Here is a 24,459-nt window from a genome sequence, read left to right on the forward strand (position 1 = left end):
AGGCTCAACTTCAATCTTAATTTCTCTACCTCCTCCCCACTTCCCCCCACCTCCCGTGGCACAGGGAGACAGGGAATGGGGATTGCAGTCAGTTCATCACACACTGTCCTTGCTGCTCCTTCTTCCTCAAGGTGGGGAGAACTCCTCACACTCTTCCCCTGCTCCAGTGTCCGGTCCCTCGCATGGGACACAGTTCTCAATGAACTTCTCAAACCTGAGTCCTTCTGACAGGCTGCAGAGTTCACACACTGCTCCAGCGTGGGTCTGTTCCATGGGCTGCCCTCCTTCAGGAACAGGCTCCTCCAGCATGGGTCCCCCACAGGGTCACAAGTCCTGCCAGCAAACCTGCTCCAGCCTGGGCTCCTCTCTCCATGGTTTCACAGGTCCTGCCTTTTATTTTTTATATAGTATCCTTTATTTCAAAGGAATTTCTTATTTTTACAGCTGTAAATTTTAAACATCTTATGGAAATTACTGTCTTCAAAAACAGATAAATAACCCTAAGTTACTTTCTGAACAAGCATTTATCAAGCTTTCATATTCAGTTAGGTTAACAGGTACATAGTAACTAATTTGTCTGTTTACTCACACGTGTGTTTAAGAGATACAGAAGATGCTCAGAGTGTCTCAGATTAAAAGCCAGTATACAGCACCGAAAGAGAAAAGTAAACAGCATGGAGAAACTGAAAAGGCCAGCTTTAGCTCCTTTCTATGATAAGTTAATAAAATAAATCTTGCATACACCTTCCAGGCATTCTTCCCACAGGCTCTACTGTAGTCTAGGTTCTGTATAATTATCTTCTGTTTCCAATATAAAAAAAAAAAGTATAGTCAAATGTCACATATTTTGCAGTTTAATTCCTGGTTTAGGATTCTTACATACAAAACTGTATATATATCAGCTCCTGAATTCAATGAGCTTTCTTAAAAAGTACTGTTTTTCTAAACCTGTTCTAAGTCAAATGGTCAGGAGTCAAGCAATGTTATTCCCAACAAATCACATGGCCATTGATCCTGAAAAAAAACATTCTTCACTGAAAACTATTACAGATATGTAAAAGTCAAGAAGAAAAAGAGCACACATCAGATGGAAATTTCCATCTTTTAGCAGAATGGTAGGTCTATAACCCTTAAGTGGAACATTTCTCTATTTTTGTTGTAGAAAGACACAGTGTAATGGTAAGGAACAAATATGGTGATTGCTTTAGAAATAGAATACAGTGAATAAGATGGTTTAAGGTCAGAATTCATTCAGGTGGCTAACTGAAATAAGAGAAATTGTCTTCTGCTTCTACTTCTGATGTCCTTGCTGATACGGAACTTGTTATTCAATATTTTTAATATGTACTTGAAGTATTATTTCACAAAATAAAAAAATGTGTGTGCAGGTTTTTCTAGTTGAACATGGTAGACTATAAACATCCATGTCTTAAAAGCTATTTTCAGCAGCTTTTGATACAATTATCTATTTAATATCTGTACTTTGACTCATTAAATTTTAGAATAAGAATGCCATTTTTCTATGTTTTAGAAAACACAGCTTTATAAACATTTTATTAAAAGCTGTTGGTATTCATTTTCTATAACTCACAATGCCCTTAAAGTTCACCTTTCATGAAGGCTATGGAGAAGTAATGAACAAAGCATGAGATTAATATTTCCCCTGTTTAAAAACAAATTTTATTTTGGTTTTATTTGAAAAATATTAGAAAAGTACTACTAGCATTAACACAGGCTACTTTTTGCAGATTGATTAACATTCATCTGCCATAAAACCAAGTTTACTGGCTTATCCATCATGCCATGGTATAACCAAAGAAATTTTTCTATTTGCATGGATAATATAATAGCTCAGTGAATTTGCCACCTCACTTGAAATCTATGCCTAAAGAGGCTGATGATCACTTTGCAGCCTCCATTTTTAAAGTTAGCACTGGTAACAGAGTTCACTACTCACCTGAAATCCCACTGACATGTGTGGAAGACCCCTTTAGTTTATACCACCATTCCTGGCTAGAACCTTTGCTGGACAGAATTTCTGGTAGTTCTCTGTCATTGGTGGCCACTCATGCACTTGTTCTCCAATATGCATACTTAAACATAACTCTGGATAAAATTAATACATTAAGAAATTAACAAAGGAAAAAGGCATTTCTCCATCTGTTTTTCTACTTAGAATCCAAATTGGTACAAGTCAAATATTAATCACACCACCAACCTATTTAAATAATATTATCTAATAAATTTTGGAGGTCTAAAAGCTGCAGGCATGAGGCAGAAGGTGGAGCAAGTGAGTAAGGTATCTTCCTGGCAATACTGAAAAAAACCCCAGCACTGTAATAAGACACACTCGAGTGGAGAAAGAACTTACTCTCTCAATACTCTTAAAAAGCTTTGAAAAATTGTTGACTGAGACATCACCACTTTCAGCTAGGAAATCAGAGGTGATGGGATTGAGGGGTGTCAGCAAAATCACCAGCAGTTCAGGTAGCCTAAAGGCAGCTGCCTTCCTTCATATAGGTGTCTCATGAACAATGCATTAGCCAAGACCTAAAAGGAAAAACACAATCCCTCACCTATTTAAAGTAAAGCTGCTATAGATAATTGATCCATTAATACAGTTTTCCAGCATTCGTGTCTTTTTCCATTCAGTTTGCAATAAAACATGTGTTATTTTATGTGAAAGAGATCCGATCTCACCTCAAACCAGTCAGTGCAGATGTCAGAAACTTTACACTGAGTCATTTCTATCCATATAATTCTGCAGTTGACAGAACAGTAAATGTAACCATACCTACTATTCTCTTCATGAAGATCAAGATTAATTACATAACCTTATACTGAAAAGATTTAAGAAATCAGCTATTTTTCCACAGAAATTTAGCATGGGATAAGCTAAGGTTAATATTTGCTTCACAAGTTTGCAAATAAGTAAAATCAGACCAGAATCTAAAACAGAATAAAGATTTCTTTAAGTAGTAGAAAACATTAGTTACAAGGATAGGTTAAAATGGAAAAGAAAGGATGAACAGGGGAACGCAGTCTACCTCTAAAGGCTTTAAACATGTTAACTAACATTCATGAATTTATTCATGAAAACATGTGAACTATCACTTTAAGATTTCCATAACAAAGGAAATTTCAAATAACTTAAAATAACAAGCAACACATTCACCAAAAAGGTCAAAGGAAAAAAAAACTTATTTCATTTTGTCAAACAAAGTCAGTTTGTTGGTACAAGGACCCCTGAAGTAGTGTGACACAAGGAAGCTGTAGGGGTAACACTTGCAGAAATTCCAGAAGCAGGAAACTTTAATCCAACACAGAAAGCTGTTGATAGGATGCACTGGCTTAAACAAATAATTTTTAAAGCAAGCCAAAATATGGTATTAATGTATTCACTCTGACAGTTACATTTCCATTGCAATTATCTGCTGAAATCGGCTAGGTCAGAATCAGCTGAAAAGGATCTGGGAGTGCTGGCTGATGGCCAGCTGAACATGAGCCAGAAGTGTGGTCAGATGGCCAAGGTGGCCAAGAGAACCCTGGCTTGTACCCAAAACAGTGTGGCCAGCAGGACAAGGAAAGCAATCGTCCACCTGCATTCAGCCCTGATGAGACCGCACCGCAAATACTGTGTACAGTTTTGGGCTGGAGCGTGTCCAGGGAAGGGCAATGAAGCTGGTGAAGGGTCTGGAGCACAAGTGTTATGAGGAGCAGCTGAGGGAAATGGGGTTGTTTAGCCTGCAGAAAAGGAAACTCAGGAGAGATCTCACTCTGCAACTACCTGAAAGGAGGCTGTAGGTAGGTGGGTGCTGGTCTTTTCTCCCAAGTAACAAGAGATAGGAAAAGAGGAAACGTCCTCAAGTTGCATCAGGAGAGGTTTAGTTTGGATATTAGCCCAATTTCTTCACTGAAAGGGTTGTCAAGCATTGGAGCAGGCTGAGTAGTTGAGTCACCATCCCTGGGAGTATTTGAAAAATGTGCAGCTGGGGCAGTTCGGGACATGGTTTACTGGTGGGTTTGGTAGTCTTAGGTTGGACTTGATGATGTTAAGGGTCTTTTCCAACCTAAATGATTCCATGTTTCTATGATCCTACAATTCTATGATTCTAAGACACAGTCTTTTTAGGATTCAACAAAATTGAAACTCACAAGCAAAGCCCAGAAAATTCTGCTACATATTCTCTATCCTCTTTGCCTGCAGCAGGAACAAGTAACCTCAGCTCCTTAAGACCTTACCACGTATTCTTTTTTCCAGAACAGATGAAAGAGTCAGGCAACAAAATACCACTAAGACTGCGTACAAACAGGCATATCTCACCTTTGCTAAAACAAATTAATTTCTAGCACTGTCTTGTTTCCTTTGCAATTCAGTACCTTGAGGAGGAACTGGACCTGATACAGATACTGCTCATTGCAGAGTATCACTTCTTTCAGCCTCTGAAGCACTTTCACAGTCCCATTTCTAGTCAAGGTGCCAGTTAGAAATGGGAAAACAGACCGTGTGGAATGAATCCAGCTTGCTTAGCTATGGACAGGGTAAGTACCACAAGGCTTCCCCTCCTCCTTGTGTTCGTTTTTCACAGAGAAAGAATGATTTCTGCTGCTACTGCAACTTCTATAACCATTGCAATTGCTGTTATTATTTCTATGGAAGAAAATGACAAAACATTTATTATTCTAGATAGAAAAGAGATACATAACTTAAAGGTCACGGGAAGTCTCACTTTTATCACTGAACAAGAAAATTACTTTTTCCTTCACCACTTAAATTATCAAATCAAGAGAGGAGAAAAAAGTAATCAGATTTGATTTACCAGTTCCATATATTTTTCTTTTCAACAAAAAATAGTTACATTGCAGGGATATGTTTATTTTATTTTAGACATTTCAGTTTGGAGTAAATATAACAAATTAAAAATTAGCAAGGTAGTAATTTGGAATCAATTTGCAAAGCAGATAATACTTTTTATCCAGTAACTTGGGGCTTCTGGTGTTCACCTAACTTTAGAGGCTCAGAGTCAGTAATCTCCTTTTTTTGAGGAAAGATGATTCCACAGCTTTCATGTTCCTGGAGGATCCCCAAATCATAAGGTTATAGGGGATTTCAGCATAAGCCTCACGTAAGTCATTACACTGTTCAGCCTGACTATTGAATACAATAGTAACTGCAGCAGAGATTCCTACCCAGACCTTCTCATCTAGGAACATGTACATTGCTATGGGAAATAAAACTGACTTCATCTAGCAAAATTTCTTTTCTAGTGTAGTAATTGCTGAAGTAGAATAATACAAGTTCACTATTGCTGACTAATTGCAAAGACCAGTACAGATTCTCAAGATGTTTATTTAATCTGTTTTGAAGAACAGAAGCTTGAACAGTGGGCTTCCCTAAGTAGCTTCTTAATGCAGGGCAAAATATAGTCATCATAGTATATGTTGTAGTTCAGCTGCATATTGTCATGCTCACATTTTCTTAGGCACAGTGAATACTTAACTAAATATTTCAATCAAGTAAAGCCATCTATATAGACCATGTGTTTATATAATTAATATAATCATAGGGTTTAAAAAGAAAAAAGCCAACCAGAAGACCTCATTACTTATTTTGCCATAAACTCAGATTTTATCTCAACTTTATGCCTGATTTAGGGAAAAGAAAAGAAACCAGTAATTCCCATGTGTACAGTCATCCCGTCAAGCACTCATGTTAATTAGTTGATTTTCTGGTCCTACCTGATCAGATGGCAAGGAACATATAACAAAATACAGTCAAAGGATAAATGTTGTATAGCAGATATTAAAGTTTATCAGGAACACTAGATAGTTTAAACCTTATAATCAACTTCTCCTTACGCCATCCCTTCTGCCCCACTAACATTTTCTCCCCCAGGCTGCCTTCTAAAGAAAAGAAGAATAATAGATGACATAACAGAAAATAAGTTTTCTCCTGTTACACTGTTAGGGAAAGCTCCTTCTGGAATACTGAGCATGTCATAATATGCACAGTAGGGAGTTCCTCCAGCACGCCAACAATTTTTGGTATCAATCAAAATACATAAAGCAGCATGCAGAGGTGTTAGAACAGCTTTCATTTCAGGTACTCCTGGAATACAAAAGCAGTGTAGTGCCTTTGCTGCACACTTCTGTTATACTTTTCATTGCAGAGAAAAGCCAGTTGTGTACTCATGTGCAATACAACCTTCCATGCTCATTTAGAAGCTTTTTTTTAAGCTTATAATTCAGAAGCGTTTTTCTTCATGCAACGTTAATTTCATTAAAAAATCAGCTTTCTGCTCCTAGCCAGCTCTACAAAATATCCCTTATCTGATTTTACTTCATATACATGTGTTTGTGTGTGTGTGTATATATATGCATGTATATATACACACCATTTCCTCTAAACAGAACTTTTGCTGCCTTGGGTGACCTGATAGCACATTTAGATATGTGCTGCCTGCAGATGATGTGCAAAATTTGAGCATATTTCTATGAGTAAATCAGCATGGAACATTAGAGGGTTATTTGTCTGTCTGTCTTCTTATTTTTTCCTGGTAGTAATCATGTTGATAATCACAGAAAGTGTTACCATGGTATTAAGCTGATAGAGTTCAAAGATGAAATGTGCCCACTTACCTTACATATGGGTGTATGCCCGTAAAAATGCCCAGTTAACCTACCACAGAGTGTGAACTCCAGCAAAACATGACACTAATTACTACACCCAGGTATATTCTGAAACTACTTGAAGGTTTCTGTGTTGGTTGGTTGGCTTATTTTTCTTCCTTTTACAACAACTTGTAGAATTATGTGATTGTTATTATTAAAATCTTATATTTGGATTTCAGTATCATTTACTCCTATCTCAATTAACTGCTGTATATTTCTGGCATCCTTCACAAAAGATTTATGTATTCATCTTGTATCACTATAAAAATTCTTCTTTTGTTGAAGTCCTTCAGCAAGTACTTTATTGAATATATAAGAACTACTGGATTCTATTGATACTAGTTAAAAGTCACTTTCCAACAGAATCAAAAGGATGTCTATTTGTATAGAACACTTTTTTCCCTAAAAATAGAGCTATCACTAAGAGGGGGAAAAAACATTATTAGTAAACCCACAGAATCCCATGTCTTAGGAATACTTTCCTTTTTTCATTCTCACTTACCCCATTCCATCTCCCTACCAAACCTGATATTGCTTCTAAAACACACATTAGATATTAAAATTTTAATTTCAGGTTCATCTTAAACACTCTATATGAATTATGTATAGATAAACAGATTTAGGAAAAAATGAAAACACACTTTAAATTCTTCCTTCTAAGTACTACTTTTTGCTCAGTGTTCTTCATCCACATTGTATCTCCTATTCAGATATAGTCTCTGAAAACTAAAATAGAGATTAAACATGATAATGCAGACACAGAAGGAGAATTTCATTAAAGCCTTTTTTAAAGAAATTTCCCCACTAATCATAGGATTTGAACCATCATTTTCCAGTCATTGATTCAAATCCAGCTCAGAAGTTAATTGCAATCATTACAAGCTTCCGTTTTGTGATCCAGACACAAAAAAGTTGCTACTCTCAGTCCAGCATCTAGTGGACAGGTGTCCACATCATAAAAGCTACTATTATAAATGAAACTGGTTATTCATGTACTCAGAAGTGTTTATGCTCATTGATGAGACACAGTTGGAAGCACTCTCAATTGACGCTTGTGCTGTGCTCAGCTGATTATTCTTAATAATGGCTCCTCATAGCATCAAGTGAAAAAGCATAGAGGGGAAGAGAGAGAAAAAGAAGATGACAACTTCAGGTTCAAGAGCCTATCAATGTAGGAATTTTCATAAACACCTGAACTTAAAAAATAATCCAAAACCATCTTGACTGTTGGACTATGTATTATATATTTTTCTATCTTGTGGCTATATGGACATGAACAGCACAATAAGTGGACTTTGACCTTCATATCATGGAGTAGGCAAAGTACTGTAATCTGAAAAAAGAAAAAGCAAGAACATTCAAAAGCTTGTGCCAGATAGATAGAGGCAGGCTGGTGTTCCCATTCCTCATCCTCCCCCCAACACCATCCACTCTTCAGAGCTAAGCTTTGTGCAGTCAGCGCCTAACAGAAGGCAAATACAGACAGGTAAAGATAATAAAGCTAGTGATTTGATAAATTACAAATAAGAGGGAAAAAAGGAAAAATAAAAAAGGAAAGAAACTGAGTCTATTACAAGACAAATCCTTGTACACATGCCTTCATTCAAAGAGAAAATAACGCACTGTTCAAGACATAGCAGCGGCTGTTGACAACCCTTCTCTTCCATAAAACAGTTACTACTACACAGGTGGAGCAAAAAAGCACATTATCATTCTGGGGAGATTACACTAATTTTCCAAAGAACATATTCTTCAAAAGATTATTTTTAAAAAAATTATATTAGTTACTAGAGTGAATACATTTGGAAGAATTTCACAGATCATAAAAAGAATAACATTAAAAAAAAACAACAAACCAACACACAAAAACAGAAAGCTAAATATTTAATGCAGAACTTTGCAGGAGCAGGCTGGAAATCAGGACCATGCGTGGCAATAGGTTAGCTGAGGGGAATGTGCTCGAGCTTGTAGGTCACTAACCCTGGGAGGACAAGGAGTGTGAACAGACACAACAATTAACATGATGAGCCATGCTGAGAGAGCATAAGGGGGGGGGGGGGGGGGGGGGGAGGGCGATGGCACCAGGGAGAGGTAACACCTTGCTGTTAATTGATGGTAGTTAACCACCAATCAGGGATTGCCTAGCATGCAATGCTTAGCTTCAAGAACCAACCTGTTTAAAATGCGCAGCTTCTGAAAGTGTATATAAACTCGTGCTTCTGTACAATAAATTGACATTTGCTTGCATCAAGCTGCGTCCCGTTTCTCCATCGCAGCAGAACTTGTTGGTGAATCATCAATTATAGTGAACTTTGGATGAAATCCTGATTTTTACTATTTTTCCCCCTTAAGTCTAAACAATTCCTTTGCAAAAGTAATGGAAAGATCGAAAAAGGCTATATTATGGACACACTTAACTAGCTAGTCCTGTAAACTTACCTTATTCAGTTACTAATCTGTTGTAAGAATTATCCTTTTTCTCAGCATAAAACCTTACCTTGCTGAAGCTCTAGCCCTCTTTTTTCAACTTCAATAACATAAGACAATAAAACTGTGAGCTCCAGTAGCATGGGACTGTGCAGGAGCCATATGTGACAGGAATCCCTTGCTGAAAGCACACCAGCAGCTTTTTCAAACCTCTCAGACATTTTCCTTCCAGAGGGGAACTGGGCTGGAACCAAGACACCCCAAAGTCTTCATACCAGAGGGATGCATCACAAAATTGCTAAGACCGCAAATGGTCAAGACATGGTCTGGCAGGAGTAGGAGCAGGTGTTTGAATCTGACAGATTCCAGTAGAGAACCCACAGAAATTAGACTGCATCTTGCTAAAAGCCTGACCCACCAAGTCACACATTATTATGCCTGTTGTAAAATTTTAAATGTACACCATGTTTTGCAGTAAAATATTGGAACTGCTACTCATGGAAATGAGATAATGATTTCTATTTCTCATTGTATTGTAACAACTTTCTCTTTTTCTTTTCTGTCAATGATTCTTTTTTTTTTCTTTTTGCTTAGTGTATTGATGTGTATAAAAATTGCCATTTTTTACTGATTGTTCCTTTCTACTCCTTTCTAGCAATATTCACTTAAAAATCCTTGCTATTCTAGGCACTGAGTTTTGACTCAAGTTTTTAATTCTTCATTATTCACAAAGGATGCTGGTATGAATTTCTTTGGTTCTACGCCGTTTCAGTCTTCCTTTTGTGCAACAACACAAAAACTCTAGTAAAATAGAGATATCATTATTTTCAATACCTGCACTGGACTTTCTCATCTACCAGTTTTAAGTCTCCCAGTTCACGTCTTCTCCTTTTTTTTTTTTTTTTTTTTTTTTTTTAACCCCTTGCATTTTGCTTCATTAGTTATAGTTGTCCAGAATTCTTTGCTAACTACATCCTACATTCATCATCTTTACATGTTTAAGCATTGGATAACAAATAACTTTTAAGGTTCAGAGACAAGAATTTGTTTTGAATTTTAAAGAGTTATTAATTTTGTCATTTCAAATGAAAGCACATTTATTTCTTCAGAACAGTTATTCTTCTTTCCCAATAAAGCTAAGAAGCCACCACTAGTAAGACCACAAAACTTCAGGTTGAATAGAAGTCTAATTTGTTTCATCATTCAGTCTCACTGTTCATATTTGATGATGCATGCTTTTGACTTCTCAACTGTATTTAATTCCTTCTCATTAATGGCACACGCTTGTCTCTTATCCCTCTTTGCAAGATCAATTATTGATCCGCATTAATGTAACTGATGTATCTCTCCCTCATCTATTAGCCCTGTGTTTTCAAGCATGTAATTTAACTCAGTTCTTTCCTCCTATTACAGTTCCTCTGTCATCCATTTCTGACAAGCACTGCTCTTCGTTTTATTCCCTATTCTTTGTGCTTCATTTTATTAAAAAAATAAATAATACTCTGTGCTCATTTTATGTTACTCATTGCAATTAACTGAAGTAAAAGGAAAAGGAACTTAATTACCATAGGTTTTTCTTGTTTTGTTCTGAAAATATGTGAAGTATTGCTCAAGAAACATATTACACATTTATAAAAGTAACAAAATAGTATGCTGGCACTGAACAGATACAAACATAGTGTAAACTTGCCATTTTGCACTAAGTTCTATGGTTCTGGCCTTTGCATGCAATGTCTGGTTAGCAAAGTATCCATCACACCATCCTCCTGAAAAGCAATCTGTATCATTTCCAGGAGAGTCAACTGCTCTACTCCAAGGGCCTTTATATTTTATACCAATATCCAGGTATCTTCTAAATCACAGTGGAATTAAACAAACACATAAACTGTCCAATGTATTCTGAAGACAAAAAGATGAAAGAACCTTTCTTTCCTCCTGAATTGAATTATATCCCTCATTGATGGATGTTTTTACACAAGGCCATTTGGCCATGACCAAAGCAGAAACCAACAGCAGAACATACTGACAGTACTTTGTCCTCCTCATCCACTTATCACTCAGAAGGTTGATTAGATACCATAAAAGCAGGTCTCCAGCGCATTATTAAAGTTCAACAAATTTCACCATATTGTTTCAGCATAGTTTATCTGAGCTGTCACAATCCTGTAACTAATGCAAGGGAGTAATCTTCACAGAACAAGCAGGATAGAACCATATAAGCTGTGAGAAGTTACTTAAGCTAAGAACTGTTGCATTGTAACCCACTTATTGCAAAAAATGTCTCAATGTGAGCCCATTGAAGTTTTTAAGCTGCCTTCTGTGTATCTTTGTAGCTGCCCAGATATTTTAGACAAAGATAGGCATCACTTGCAGTTGGCTTTTTCTTCTCATGAACTAGCTCAACCTTAAGCATTACATAGATATAGAACACCTTTATATAATTTAAGTATCTGACAAATCAGATGATATTCCCAAAACAGACAGCTAGTCACAAAACAAGAAAATGAAAAATTTACCATGCATCTTAGAATCTGTTCCACTGGTTGCTTGCCCTCAGGGCCAGCAGTTTTCACTGTCTTTCCAGTTTGGACCTTACTGACTTAAACTTCCAGCTATTGGATTTTGTTATGTCTTTGTTTGGCAGACTAAAGAGACCATTATTATCAAGTATTAGCATCATCCCCTATGCAGTCAATTCCTTCTTTGCAAGCAGCAACTCAACATAATTTTCATATGCAGATTAACAATTCTGTGAGAAAGGCAGACAGGAATACACTCAGTACACGCAAGATGTGTTCTTCCTTTTCACAATAATACTGAAATAATAGCCATGTTATTATTTAGATTATTAGCCCATAAATTGCAACCTATTCGCATCCCACAGCTAAACAACATGTAAAAAACACCAGGCAGCAAAAATCTGTATTTTTTCCAATTAAAATACATAAACATGCACAAAAGCTGTAAGAATACTAAAGTACAGAGCACCACTTTCAATAGCTCACTGATTAGCCAAATTATTCTCAGGTAATTTGTTATCTCTCTAGGAATCCTCATTTTATACCTTCCAGTGAGCAAAGCTCAATTTTTGCAGTGCTGTTTTCCTGAATTAAGTCTACATGACTTTTCTATTCAGAAAGTCTCCATTTAGCAATCAGAATAGGAAGATAATCAGAGTGCATTTACACAGTAAGGTAAGTTAAAATCCATTAGTATTTGTTGCTTTGTACCAAACCTTGGTGTTTATTCTAAATCACATTTCAGTTTAACAAAATGAATTACTACATGCACATACTGCACTAGACATTTAAAATTATAATGGAGTTACCAGTTGTAATGATCACATTTTGAATGTATTTACTCAGTTTTCTTTCAAAAAGACATAATATTAGAGGTTCCCAAATCTGGTGTGCATCAGGACCCAGGAGGATTCCTCTTACCACAGCTGGGTTGATGTGAAGCTGCAGTGGTTCCAAGTTCCCAGAAGGAGCCAGTAGCAAAGCTGCCCTTGTATTCCAGGCAGACAGCCACACACTATAAATATATATGTTTATGCATATATTTGTATACACACACGGCCAGCCGCACAGAACTGCATAGGCAGAATAGTGCTTTTACCAGTATCCATAAAATACACAAGCTTCTCGCAAGCAGGAATAGAACAGATGGCTTGATCCTTCTGCTCCCTGGCTGATCAGAACTAAGTCCACCACTGGAACAGACACGTGAGTATGCTGCCTGTCTCTCCATTAGCTGGTTATGGATATTTTGGTCAGCAGCTGGCTCCCAGACTGTGGGGCTCCTCCAGCAGCTGACACCTCAAGCCCCTGTGGTTTCTGCAGCGGCTGGTACTCAGACCTCTTATCCTACTTGAGGACTGGATTGACTTGCAGTTTGCTGGCATTCACCCACACACAGAATAGAGATTGCATAACCGGCATGAAGGGTGGTTAGAAACAGGATTTAAAAACACCATAGGATAGACTGTATTAGTCAAGCTCAGTCAGGCAAGTGTATTAACCAGCAACCTATATGCGCTCAACTAACCTCTTTTACCTTACTCACCCCTCTGTTTTCCCTGCATTTGTTCAAAATGGACTCAATGGTCCACCTTGATCCCTCCTCACCTTTAGCCCTGTACTATACTTTCACACCCCACCACAATCCCCTCAAAATATAGCATGTTTTACACAATTCCCAAATTCTCTTCCCTTTGTAAATGCTATGCCCCTGAGAGGCAATAACTTTTTATTTTTCAGAACCTTTCAGGGGCTTTCCTCCTTGACTCACCTCTGTGCATTTCACATCAACAATAGTCTGAATTATTTACCTGTGATAATTTTTTTGAGGAGGAAATTCATTGTGCTCCTTTCAGTTTTCACTGGTTATACTAGGGCATCCCAGCCTCTTGTTCCTCTGATCCTCACTGAGTCTTTGCACCTATTGTGATTAGCCTTTAACCACATTACCTAACAAAACATGTATGCTGATACTAGCTAATATAGAATCATGTTATGCAATTATATGCGACCACGTGATCACCATGACTGTATTTCAGTGGTAGCATGTAATGGTGTTACTAGTTCTACAGCAAATCATTTTTTTTGTCAAAAAAACCCTGAACAAACCCAAAACCATTTGACTAGTGGAAACAGGCTTGATACATTCTTGAAAAACATAATGGTTTATTAACTAATTTGGGAGGGGAAAAATCCCCAAAATATAAGGGACTGAATTGCAACAGGTACAATTCCAGATGCCTACTAAAAAATCCTAATCACAAGAATAAGACTGTGAACAGACTTGGGAGCAAAACAATGGAGCTGTTGTTCACGCTGGATCCAACAGCCCAAGAGAGGTGATGCTGTTGCTCCATGTCCCCAGGTACAGTTAGCAGTGAGGCTGAAGAAATGTTCCCATTGTTAGCCAAGGAACGAAAACCCCATCTATACGATGTAGATAAGCAGGCACTTCTTTATTGCAGCGCTGGGTGCTTGGTGGAATCTCAGCTAATCAAGCACACCTATGCCGATTTCCCTGTTACATTCATACACAAAAATTACAAGGTAGTTGTCCTGGTTTGTTGTCCTGGTTTCAGCTGGGATAAAGTTAATTTTCTTGTTAGTAGCTAGTAAAGTGCTGTGTTTTGCCTCTGGTGTGACAACAATGTTGACAGGACACTGGTGTTTTTAGTTGTTGTTGGGTGATGTTTATACTAAATCAAAGACTTTTCAGTTCCTTGGGCCCTTCCAGCCAGAGGGCTGGAGTGGCATGGGAAATTGGGAGGGGACACAGCCAGGACAGGTGACCCAAACTAGCCAAAGAGGTATTCCATACCATGTGATGTACACGCTGAGTATATAAACTGGGGGAAGGAGAAGGAAGGAGGGGACATTTGGCGTTATGGTCTTTTTCTTCCTGAGTAACCATTACACTTGACGGAGCCCCGCTTCCCTGGGGATGGCTGAACACCTGCCTGCCCATGGGAAGTGCTGAATGAATTCCTTGTTTGGCTTTGCTTGCATGCACTGCTTTTGCTTTACCCTTTTTTCCCCACCTTTCCATTTTGTTGTTATTATTATTGTTATTGTTGTTATTACATCTTTATTCTGTTTAAATTATTAAATTGTTCTTCTCTCAACCCTTGACTTTTACATTCCTTTCTGATTCTCCTCCCCATCCCTCTGGGTGAGGGGGAGTGAGCAACTGGCTGCATGGTGCTTGGTTGCCGGCCAGGGTTAAACCACAACAGTAGTACACTCTCACTTACAATGATTGGTCAGTAATTTACATAGAATTATAATATCTGCTGTGCCATCCTCTTCTGTTACTATGCTTTTGCAAAGAAAGGGTGTTCACCCGGGCAAGGGTCTTCTTGACCTGTGGGTGTATTCTTCAGTATTACAATGAAGGTAGTTCACTTTGGGACACCTTAAAAGTAGATGTTGTTGCCAAGTTGGACAGCTACATATCTACCTTGCCAAGTTGTCCAATAACCCGCCCTGTACACAACAGAACCCAGGTGCTCTGGTTATGGTCTAGAAAATAAGGACTTCAAGTAACACAGACTCAGATGACAAGTAGCACAACAACCCATACATCATTGGTTAATAAGTGTTAACATAATGCTAATATAGAGGCTGGCTTCTTAAAATCAAGATATTCCTATAGTTAACTGCTTCACATATACATGTAAACACAATATATAGAAAGATTCAGTAAAACTTTAAGACAATCCGCCAACACCATCAGGTACACAACAAAAGTACACATATATGCATACACACACAGCTGGCTGCACAGGTCACAGGGACACAGAGCCCTTGCACAAACATAGCACTAGCACCCTCATCCTGCTCCCTTCTGGCTGGACAGGATGGAAATCTACTAGTGAGAAAAAAAATAATTATAATTATAATTATATATATATATATATTTTCCCATGTAGAATGTGGATCCCTCCAGCAGCTGGGCTTAGACATGCAATGTGCCCCATGGCTGGCTCATAATGCTCAGGCTCCCCAGTTGCTGACACCCAGATATATAAGCCCTAGAAGCTACAGCCCCATTCCATTTGCTGGCATAAACTGTCACACACACATGGAGCTGGGCTGGGACTTTCCAGGTCTCAATAGCCAACCTCTCCCCTGCCCCCTGCTCTTGCCCCTAGAGGCACTCAGGTACTCTCACGCCCAGAGGCAGCCCTAGGGATCTGCTCACTGTCTGGCTCTCAGGCCATTTCTGCTACTCACCAACTCATCTTGATATAAGAATTATTTACATTAAAAAAAGAACAAAAGAGGGGGGAAAATAGTTAATATCTATAGTGAAAGACAAGAAAGAATTTGAAAAACATAGGATGTTCGTTAAATCCTTACAGTTAGCAAAACATGGCCTTGGGAAAAGGAAGACACCATACCTATGTCAAGCTGAGGCACAACAAGATGAGCTCAAGGACAACCAAATGGTTAATGAGACTAAATAGAAAATTACTGTAACTATGTGTGAACTATCCTACTTAGCTTACTAAAGATCCACCCTCCAGCAAAGAGAGTCCCCTGCTAAGGAAGGCCCCTCCTCACAGTGGTGAAATGAAAGAACACTCTACCTCTAAACGGAGGTGAGGCTTGTAAGAGCCAATGAGAACTGAGTGTGACTAAATACAGTTGTAAGCAATTGTTCAAAGTGTATAAAAAATTTACTATGTGTTAAGAGGTGTGCTAGCTTTGTGGATTTACCACCTAGAACCCACCTCCGTGCAGACATGCAACAAAAAAGGTATCTTGACTCTGTGTGGATTGCCTCTTGCATAGCAGGTGAAGACCCAGATGTGGGATAACTGTCTGACTTGAACTTCACTGTTGCTGACACACACACTCACAGACCAGCACCTGCTCCAGTCACTGGCACCACAGACACATGGGCCCTCAGCCCCATGGCCTGACTCCAGCTGCCGCACGCAGGCCCCCCCTGCACACATAGAAGAGAGAGCCCCTACCCCGGGAAGGGCGTGAAAAACATTTAACAAGTAGGACAGACTGCAGTGATCAAGTGCAGGGCAAGGCCAGAGAAGAGTACTGACCAAGCTATTTACACACCTTTTAATTCCTTATGCCTCTTTTTTTTCCCCACTCCTGTTCCTCCCAGAACCACCTAAACCCCTCCTTTTTCCTACCATTAATTCCTGCCTTAAACACTCTGTAAATCCTGTGTGATCTCAGGCTGCTTTTCCCTTGCATTCTACAACATGTCCCATACCTAGACAGCGACTTCTGTTGGAGTGAAAGGTAGTTTGCAAAGATGCTCCCAATGGCTCATCATGATGGGTTTCATGCCTGAACACTGGGGTTGATGGCTCAGCTGAGACAGCCCTGGCAGAAGCCTGGACAACGTGGTTCTTCCTCAGGAATCATCAGTTTGTGTTTCTATCTGTCATTGTGCATTCCTGTGCTTCTCTGGGCTTGTGCAGAGAGGTTCTGATAACCCGTTTGATGGCCTGGGGGTAACCTAGCAGGGTATTACTTGGGCTCCTCTTCCTGCCATTGTCTTTCTGAGCTCCTTTGTGGGTGTGAAGATGCACTTTATCGCATAACCTAACATTAGTGTGACAAATAACATGAATCAGCACAAAAGGTATGGAGCTACATCAGAAAACTAGGCAACAAAGCAGGTGAGAAAACAGAACATCAGAAGAACAGCAGGAAGAAGTTTTAAAAAAAACAGAACTGCAGAAGTGTTATAAAGATCCGTTAGAATAACAAAAAGTCCTGGAATTTATCCCAAAGAGTAGCTAGAAAAACCAGGAATGCTGTGATACTAACCATGCATACACAAGATGAGCCCACACTTCCGGGTGAGATCTTGAAGATGTCAACAGGAACAGATTAGCATTGAAGGTTTTGTTTCCCTCTCTGCCCCCATGCTCCCCCATGTCCACTGCTCACAGCTGTCTCTGCAGTGACCAACGCAGAACCAACAAGAAACAAACCCAACATGCTCATGCTTGGAACTACTCATCACTGAGCTGATTTCTTCTATTGGCATCGCTGAACGTCATGACTGCTGTACGTGACCATGTACAACAGCGAGCCTCCTCCTAAGTGTCTTAATGTTTGGCTGTTGCTGGGGTGATAGCATTATGGGCAGCTCTCCTCTCCCTGCATATATGAGGTATTTATTTAGGTATGTAGGAAAAAAAAGTCTCTATCAACTGGCCACTTAAGCTTATAAGCCTTTGATTTCTCCAACAACACATCACAAAATGTGCTAAGACAATAAGCTCACTGATTCAACCAATAAACAAGTACAATAACGGGAATCCAGGTGTAGACTAAGATTCCACTACAGAAGCAGACACTTTAAAGGCTGATTAAGTAAGTAATTTCCTCAATACCTCACTGTGCTCAGACTAACCTGAACATGACATTTACATGAAAATGAAGCAAAAGATGACTTCCAGAATATTCACATCACAAAGCTTGTTTTACATGACAACTAGAGATGTCAGGTAAACCGTATATAAAACCTTAATCATCTATTCTAAAAGGAAGGATACTTTCTGATGGGTTAATTAATTGGTGGCAATAAGGCACTTTTCATATAATCACGGAAACATTATTAAGAGTAATAAATTGCACTTTCCCTGAAGCAACATAACATCAATGATCTTACAAGAAATTGTTAAAACAATAATGATGCTTTAAGCAAAACTCTCATTTGAAATGTATGAAGGTTGTGATGTTAAAGGCCATTACATTTTCATACACTTAATGATTTAGAGATATTTGATGGTATTAGATCTATTTTCTTAATAACTAGTGTCCGTATTATGGCATAATAAAGAGAGAATGCTTACATACACTTTTTGAGGAAAACGTCTGGTTTGATTAGGAAACCTGTTTGAGTGGCTAGTAAAAACTCCAAGTGGGATTATTGTTCCACTGTACATGGAATGAGAATTGTTCCTCAGGGTAATTGTAGGCTACAGCATCCACAAAGCTTGCTTTCTTTCAAAGGTGATGACAGGCTAGGTCATCCTAGACTAGAGGTTCTCCTGTCCTAACCATGGGGCAAAGTCAGGATTTGGGGTGTGGATGACAGAACATTAGAGTCATGGCCATCCTGCTTTACCTCCAAGACTATGTATCTTTATGTACTGTGTCATATATTCAATATATATGCCCCCCATAAAATGTAATCATAATCTTCTGGAAGAAATAGTCATACTGTTCCCTCAAGGAAGGTTTACTTCAAATTTACTGACTTTTCATATTATTTTCACAGATGTACAAAAACATTCCAGGAGTAACCACCGTCATGACAAATTTCACCCTGCTTATTGATCTCTCACTTTCATTATGAAATAGTTCTTCTCTTTCATCAGTATGAATCACAGCCACCTGGTAAAGATGTACCAAAACCGATCCTCGCTTATTATGTCATTATGATATAATTATTATATAGATATAATTATTATATGAATATAATTATATGATTATCACAGAATTATATTAGATGACTACTTTTTCTACCCAGTTCACTAAGGATTTTACTGATTGCCTTAGATGAGAGAGAAATTTTAACTTGGGCTTGGGTTTTTTTCCAATTTTAAAAAAAATGAGAAATTCCTTTAAAATTGTAGCTAGGTCACCTAGAGTTAACCCTTATCCTTTGTCCATCCATCCCGCTGAGGAGGCCAAGTGTCATTAGCTCTGTTCTCCTGGTTATTTCTCTCCACTGGCTTATAATTCATTCTTAATGTTAATTATGGATAACTCAAATCTCCTACTGAAGATTAAACATATGCATCTCTTTAAAGAGTAAGCCAGAGGTCATAACAATTGTCAATAGTTACACAAACATGATTAGTATTAATTTAGCCTTAAGTGCTAAAGCATCACTTCACTTGTAAACTGAAGCAGTTTTTACACATAAATTAACCAGTAGGAGGTTTACCCTTTGGTGTTGCATAACTAGAAAGAGGAAATTCCTGCTGTGGCATCCTCTAGAAAACTATTATTTTGGTAGAGAATAAATGACAGACCAGCCAAAGAATTTCCTTTTATATTTAATCATGATAAAAATTATAACAAATACACATTAATGGGAAACAGAAATGGAGAAAGCATGCTATCTAAAACTAAAGTTATTTCCCTAGAAAACAACATACCAAGTTTAAATTAGTAATGAAAGTGCTTTAGACACTGTTCTGGAAAGGAAAAAAAAGTAACAGAGGATACCATAATGTATGTCCCCCTTACAATGACTGGGTTAGGATACATTAAAAAGCTATTCTCCGTCATTACTGTGATCAATGAATAAACGTTTCCCACACTGACCATTAGTTTAGATTGGAGTTAGATAAGATTGAACTAAATACTGTTATGTCTCTGAAGCTTATATGGCTGGGCAGAGTTTAATCTATCCCAGAAAAATTCAGATTTGCTCAAGAAAAAATGAATAGGTAAATTTATTCCTTCACTAGAGGCAAAAGTACGTTTCCATAAAACAAAACTTTCTGATGCCTTTTTTCAGTATATCTTTGGATTGATAAAACAAGGCGACTAACAAATGGTGTGGGATATCATCTTGGGTAACATTTTCCTAAAGCATTCTTCAAATATATCTTTTTCTCATTTATGCGATTTATGTAGCCTCACTGTGAGACATCAAAGCAAGCATTAACCTACCTCACTTTCACACTGAGCTCTCGGAACTATCTTATCAAAATTCCTACCATCTGAAAAGTTCAACCTAACCAATTTCTTATTAAATAGATTAAGTATATCTGGTCACGTAACCCACACACAGTCCAATTCACAACTTTAACATATTACATATCTTTATTATCATACTACCCAAAGCAAATACTTTGTTTTCTGAGGTATATCATACTACTCCCACAACTACTCCACCGACATTTTTATTTCATCAACAAATTATTATTGTAATATTCCTCTAAGATTTTATTGTGCTCAGAGATTGCATTCCTTTGTACTTGTTCGACTCCAAATGCTTAACATGGATTGCTAAACCTCAAAATCTTCATCTAGCCATAAAAAACTCAACTGGTAGTGTCTGGTCCTTTTTCAGGTTTTGTGCTCACTGAAATGTACTGTTTGCAAATGTACCTTGGTTTGATCACTAGTCCTAACTGGAGGACTTGGCCGGAGGAGTAAGGCAAACTTCTCTGACATCTTAGAAGTACTGTCAGTGTTCACTGCATGTCCCAGCACAAAGTACTGACCATGTCAAACTGAGCCATGAAAGCTCTAATACAAACAGAAAAATACAAAGCAAGTCTTGCTGAGGCCATGTAATGACCAGATTTTGCCGTATTGCCTCACGACCAATTTTTCATGTTTCTTAGAATTAAGAATTGATATTTTTCCAGGTAGAAAGTGTACTGTAAAAAATCAAAATGGATTAAAATGATTTCATGGAACAACAGGGTTTAGGTGTCAATGGCATGTTTTAGCCCATCTCACCTAGATGTTAGACTTTCACTCCCCTGTAGTTCTAGAAGCCTAGAACAAAGCTAGCTAGTAACTCCCTGAGCGGTCTTGGGTCTGCAGAAATTTTCAACCTCATACCTATCGGTTGAATCCCACAGCAACACAGCTCTCTATCTACAGTCACCAAGCTGGAGGCCTGAGTCCTAGACCTGATAACCAAGCTAAGCAAAGAACTTTTTCCCTCACCACTAAGAAGCTTCTTTGTTAATGCAGAATACAACATCTGTCATCACAGGGATACACACAATTATTTTTGAGATAAGCCAGTATATTCAGTGCCCAGGTTCTGGTCTTACTTTCAATGGTTGCTCAGATGAAGGAGGGAAGTGGACTTGAGCAGAAAGCAAGTATATTTCCCTGGCCTCTACACCAACAAAAAAACTAATTACAATAAAGCACTCTAACTCACCTAGCAGTGGTCACTGTCAGTGTGTTGCCTCCCCTATGACAACATCTGTGAGTTATCTGTTGCCAAACCCCGGCTAGCCATCAAGAACAGATGTCTAAATTACTGTGCCAATTCTGCACAGCAGTGGGTTTGCTATTAATGGTCCATTTGCAGAAAGCATAACATGAGCCAGCTGCAGCTGGCTTTAAAAAAAGTGTCCAAAGGTGCTAAACTCAAGTATGCTCAAGAACAAGACCTTCCCTCCTTGGTAGTGTTACTTTTCTCAGATCCAAGTTCTTTTTTATTATTGCCTAAACTGTATCTTGCCAGAATATGTTTCATATAGGTGGAAAACACAAGTCTTTGTACCAGTTGGAATTCATGGCCAGATGTCCAACACCAACTCACACTTCACAATGGGCCAGCAGACTTTCAGACTCCTCTTGTCCTTGTGTAGATCAAATATTGTAAACAAACACTTTTAACTACTGTTAACAAACACGAAAATATTTGGTATAAACAAGTTATTTTAATTACTCAGGACCATTTTGGAAAAACCCATTTTGTAACACTTTTGGCTTTCCTGAAACTCTGTATAAATTCAAGTGTTTTTTTTAAATCAAATTGACACAGGATATGAAAACTCTTTTAAGACATTTATAAACTCATCAGTATATAATTAACAAAACCACCTCCATTTAATTTAAAACAAACCCTAGATATTAGCTCACATACAACACCACAATGCTATAGCAAAGGGGAGGAGCGGAGGAGTCTTCTCAGCCACATGAATCCAAAAGTAAAATTAAATAAAAATAATCAGCTTTTCCTCCTTTTCCTAACTGGTTGCCAAAACATTTATCCCATATCAGCAGAGACCTTGGCATGGATCCTGTATAAAATCATAGCATTCAATTTCCCATGCCTAACCCAAAAAGCTTTTCTTTGTGTTGCAATATTCAGCAGGTGATTGATTTGAGCTGGTTTACATTTTAAGTTCTAGAGTGAGACTGGTGAACTGTCGGTGTTAGTGTTTTCACAGATGAAAACTAAAGACAGCTCTCCATTTGTGAATTATCCATGAACACATTTAAGCTTTAAAAATTGGCTTGATGTTCAAATCTAGATGATGAAAGGTCCAAGTAGCTAGATCTGTTCAAACAGAAAACAACGCAGAAGAAATTGTATGTAACAAGACATATACACACCACTCAAGGCAAAGGTGACGTTGAGGGGATCCCTTTCATTTCACTGGCAGAGAACCTGCATGTGATTTTCTAACGGGTTGGCAGACAAGACTACTGCCAAGCAAGAGAGAGCTTTACTGAGTTTGAGGCATTCCCCTGAGCAAGCCAAGAAACTGCTCATGAGAAAAGACTCACCATATCCCGAAGCTGTAAATCTCAGCTAAAGCCTAAAGAGTACTAGAAAACATGGGAGCTTATGCAGTGCTTCAGTTATTTTTCTGTTTCTAATAATTCTGCTATACTGTACTGACTTGAAAGTCTTGTAAAATTAGGCTCCTATGTCACTTAATTTTTGAATGTTAAACTAGAAATATGCATATGGTCTTATCACTGAATACTCTGGTGATTGGGAGACATTATTCAGGAACAGAGTAGTCTGCTTCCATATGCACCCTAAGAGGAGTGAAGTCCTTATGCATGGCGTATACATGAGTACATGCACATAAAGGTAAGAATCTACATGCATGACATACTGCCACAATTTAGGAAAATATCACAATCTACTGAGGTACATCATGAAGTTATGCAAAACTATAAAAGGAATAACAGAAATACTTTTAAAGCAAAGCTGGTGCGGAAGGGAAAGTAAACAAAAGGAAACAGGGTATGCAAAATAATGCATAGCTTGTTAAAAACAGAACAGTAGGACAGGCACTCAGAAAGCCTTGATGTAGTACTCCTTTCTAGTAACTCTTGGTACCCTGTACCTTCATGTCACTTTTTATATTACCACCTTTGCATAACACATTTTTTGCATCTTCTTCCTTCCCTGCCACCATCCCATGATACCTTGAACTACCCACTCTGAGCAACTAAAACCTGCCCTACCTTATCTTCTTGACACCATCTAAAACCTGCCCTACCTTATCTTCTTGACACCATTCACCTTCCCTTTAAGTCATCTGCTAAGAAATCTCACACTTGGTAATACTGATAAGAACAAAGACGAATCACTGTCTTTGTTTGCACAGTATTTCACTGAGTCCCTATATCCTTTTTTTTTTTTTTTTTTTTTTTTTCATATAGATAGAACTGGGTTGTTCCTTTGTCTTTTGCCTTTTTTCCTATTCTGTTGGCAAAACATCTTCTCCATTCAGTAAGATAGCTTAACATACGCACAACTTCGAAAGGGTCTTGAAAACACCCTGGCTGAGCCAAGCTTTCTGATGCCTCTGCCTACAGTGTTCCTACAGAAAATTATCTAATAGTTTCTTGAAAAGATGTGTAAATGTATACATACATATCAATACATAAATATATGTATATATGCAGGTAGCATCTTTAGAACAATTTCTCTTTTCTATTCTTAAATCACACAAAACCCCCTAGCTCTCTCAAACAGCACAGCATCAGTTCACCTTACCTTGTTGCACTGCTGGAGTTCAGACAAAGCAGTATAATTGTACTATGAGAAGCTGACACATCCTACAATCAGATCTGAGCACTGGAGCAGTCTTTCTTCTATCATGAAAGAGACTTATTTCTGAAAAATTTTCTTGAGGGAGGGTGATGAAAAATAATGTTCTATATTCGAACTTTCAGAAAAATACAAACACACCCCACAGGCTGTATATTTGGGGAAAAAAATCTTCCACTGGGAAGTGGAAAAATTCCAGGTATCTTCCAAGAATATTTAAAAAGAAGTGACAGGAAGACAGTGGGGTGGAGGGAGCATGGAGCATAAGTCCTAATGAATGAAACATCAGACGAT

This window comes from Falco cherrug, chromosome 2, assembly GCF_023634085.1.
Source record: "Falco cherrug isolate bFalChe1 chromosome 2, bFalChe1.pri, whole genome shotgun sequence".
NCBI lineage: Eukaryota > Metazoa > Chordata > Aves > Falconiformes > Falconidae > Falco > Falco cherrug.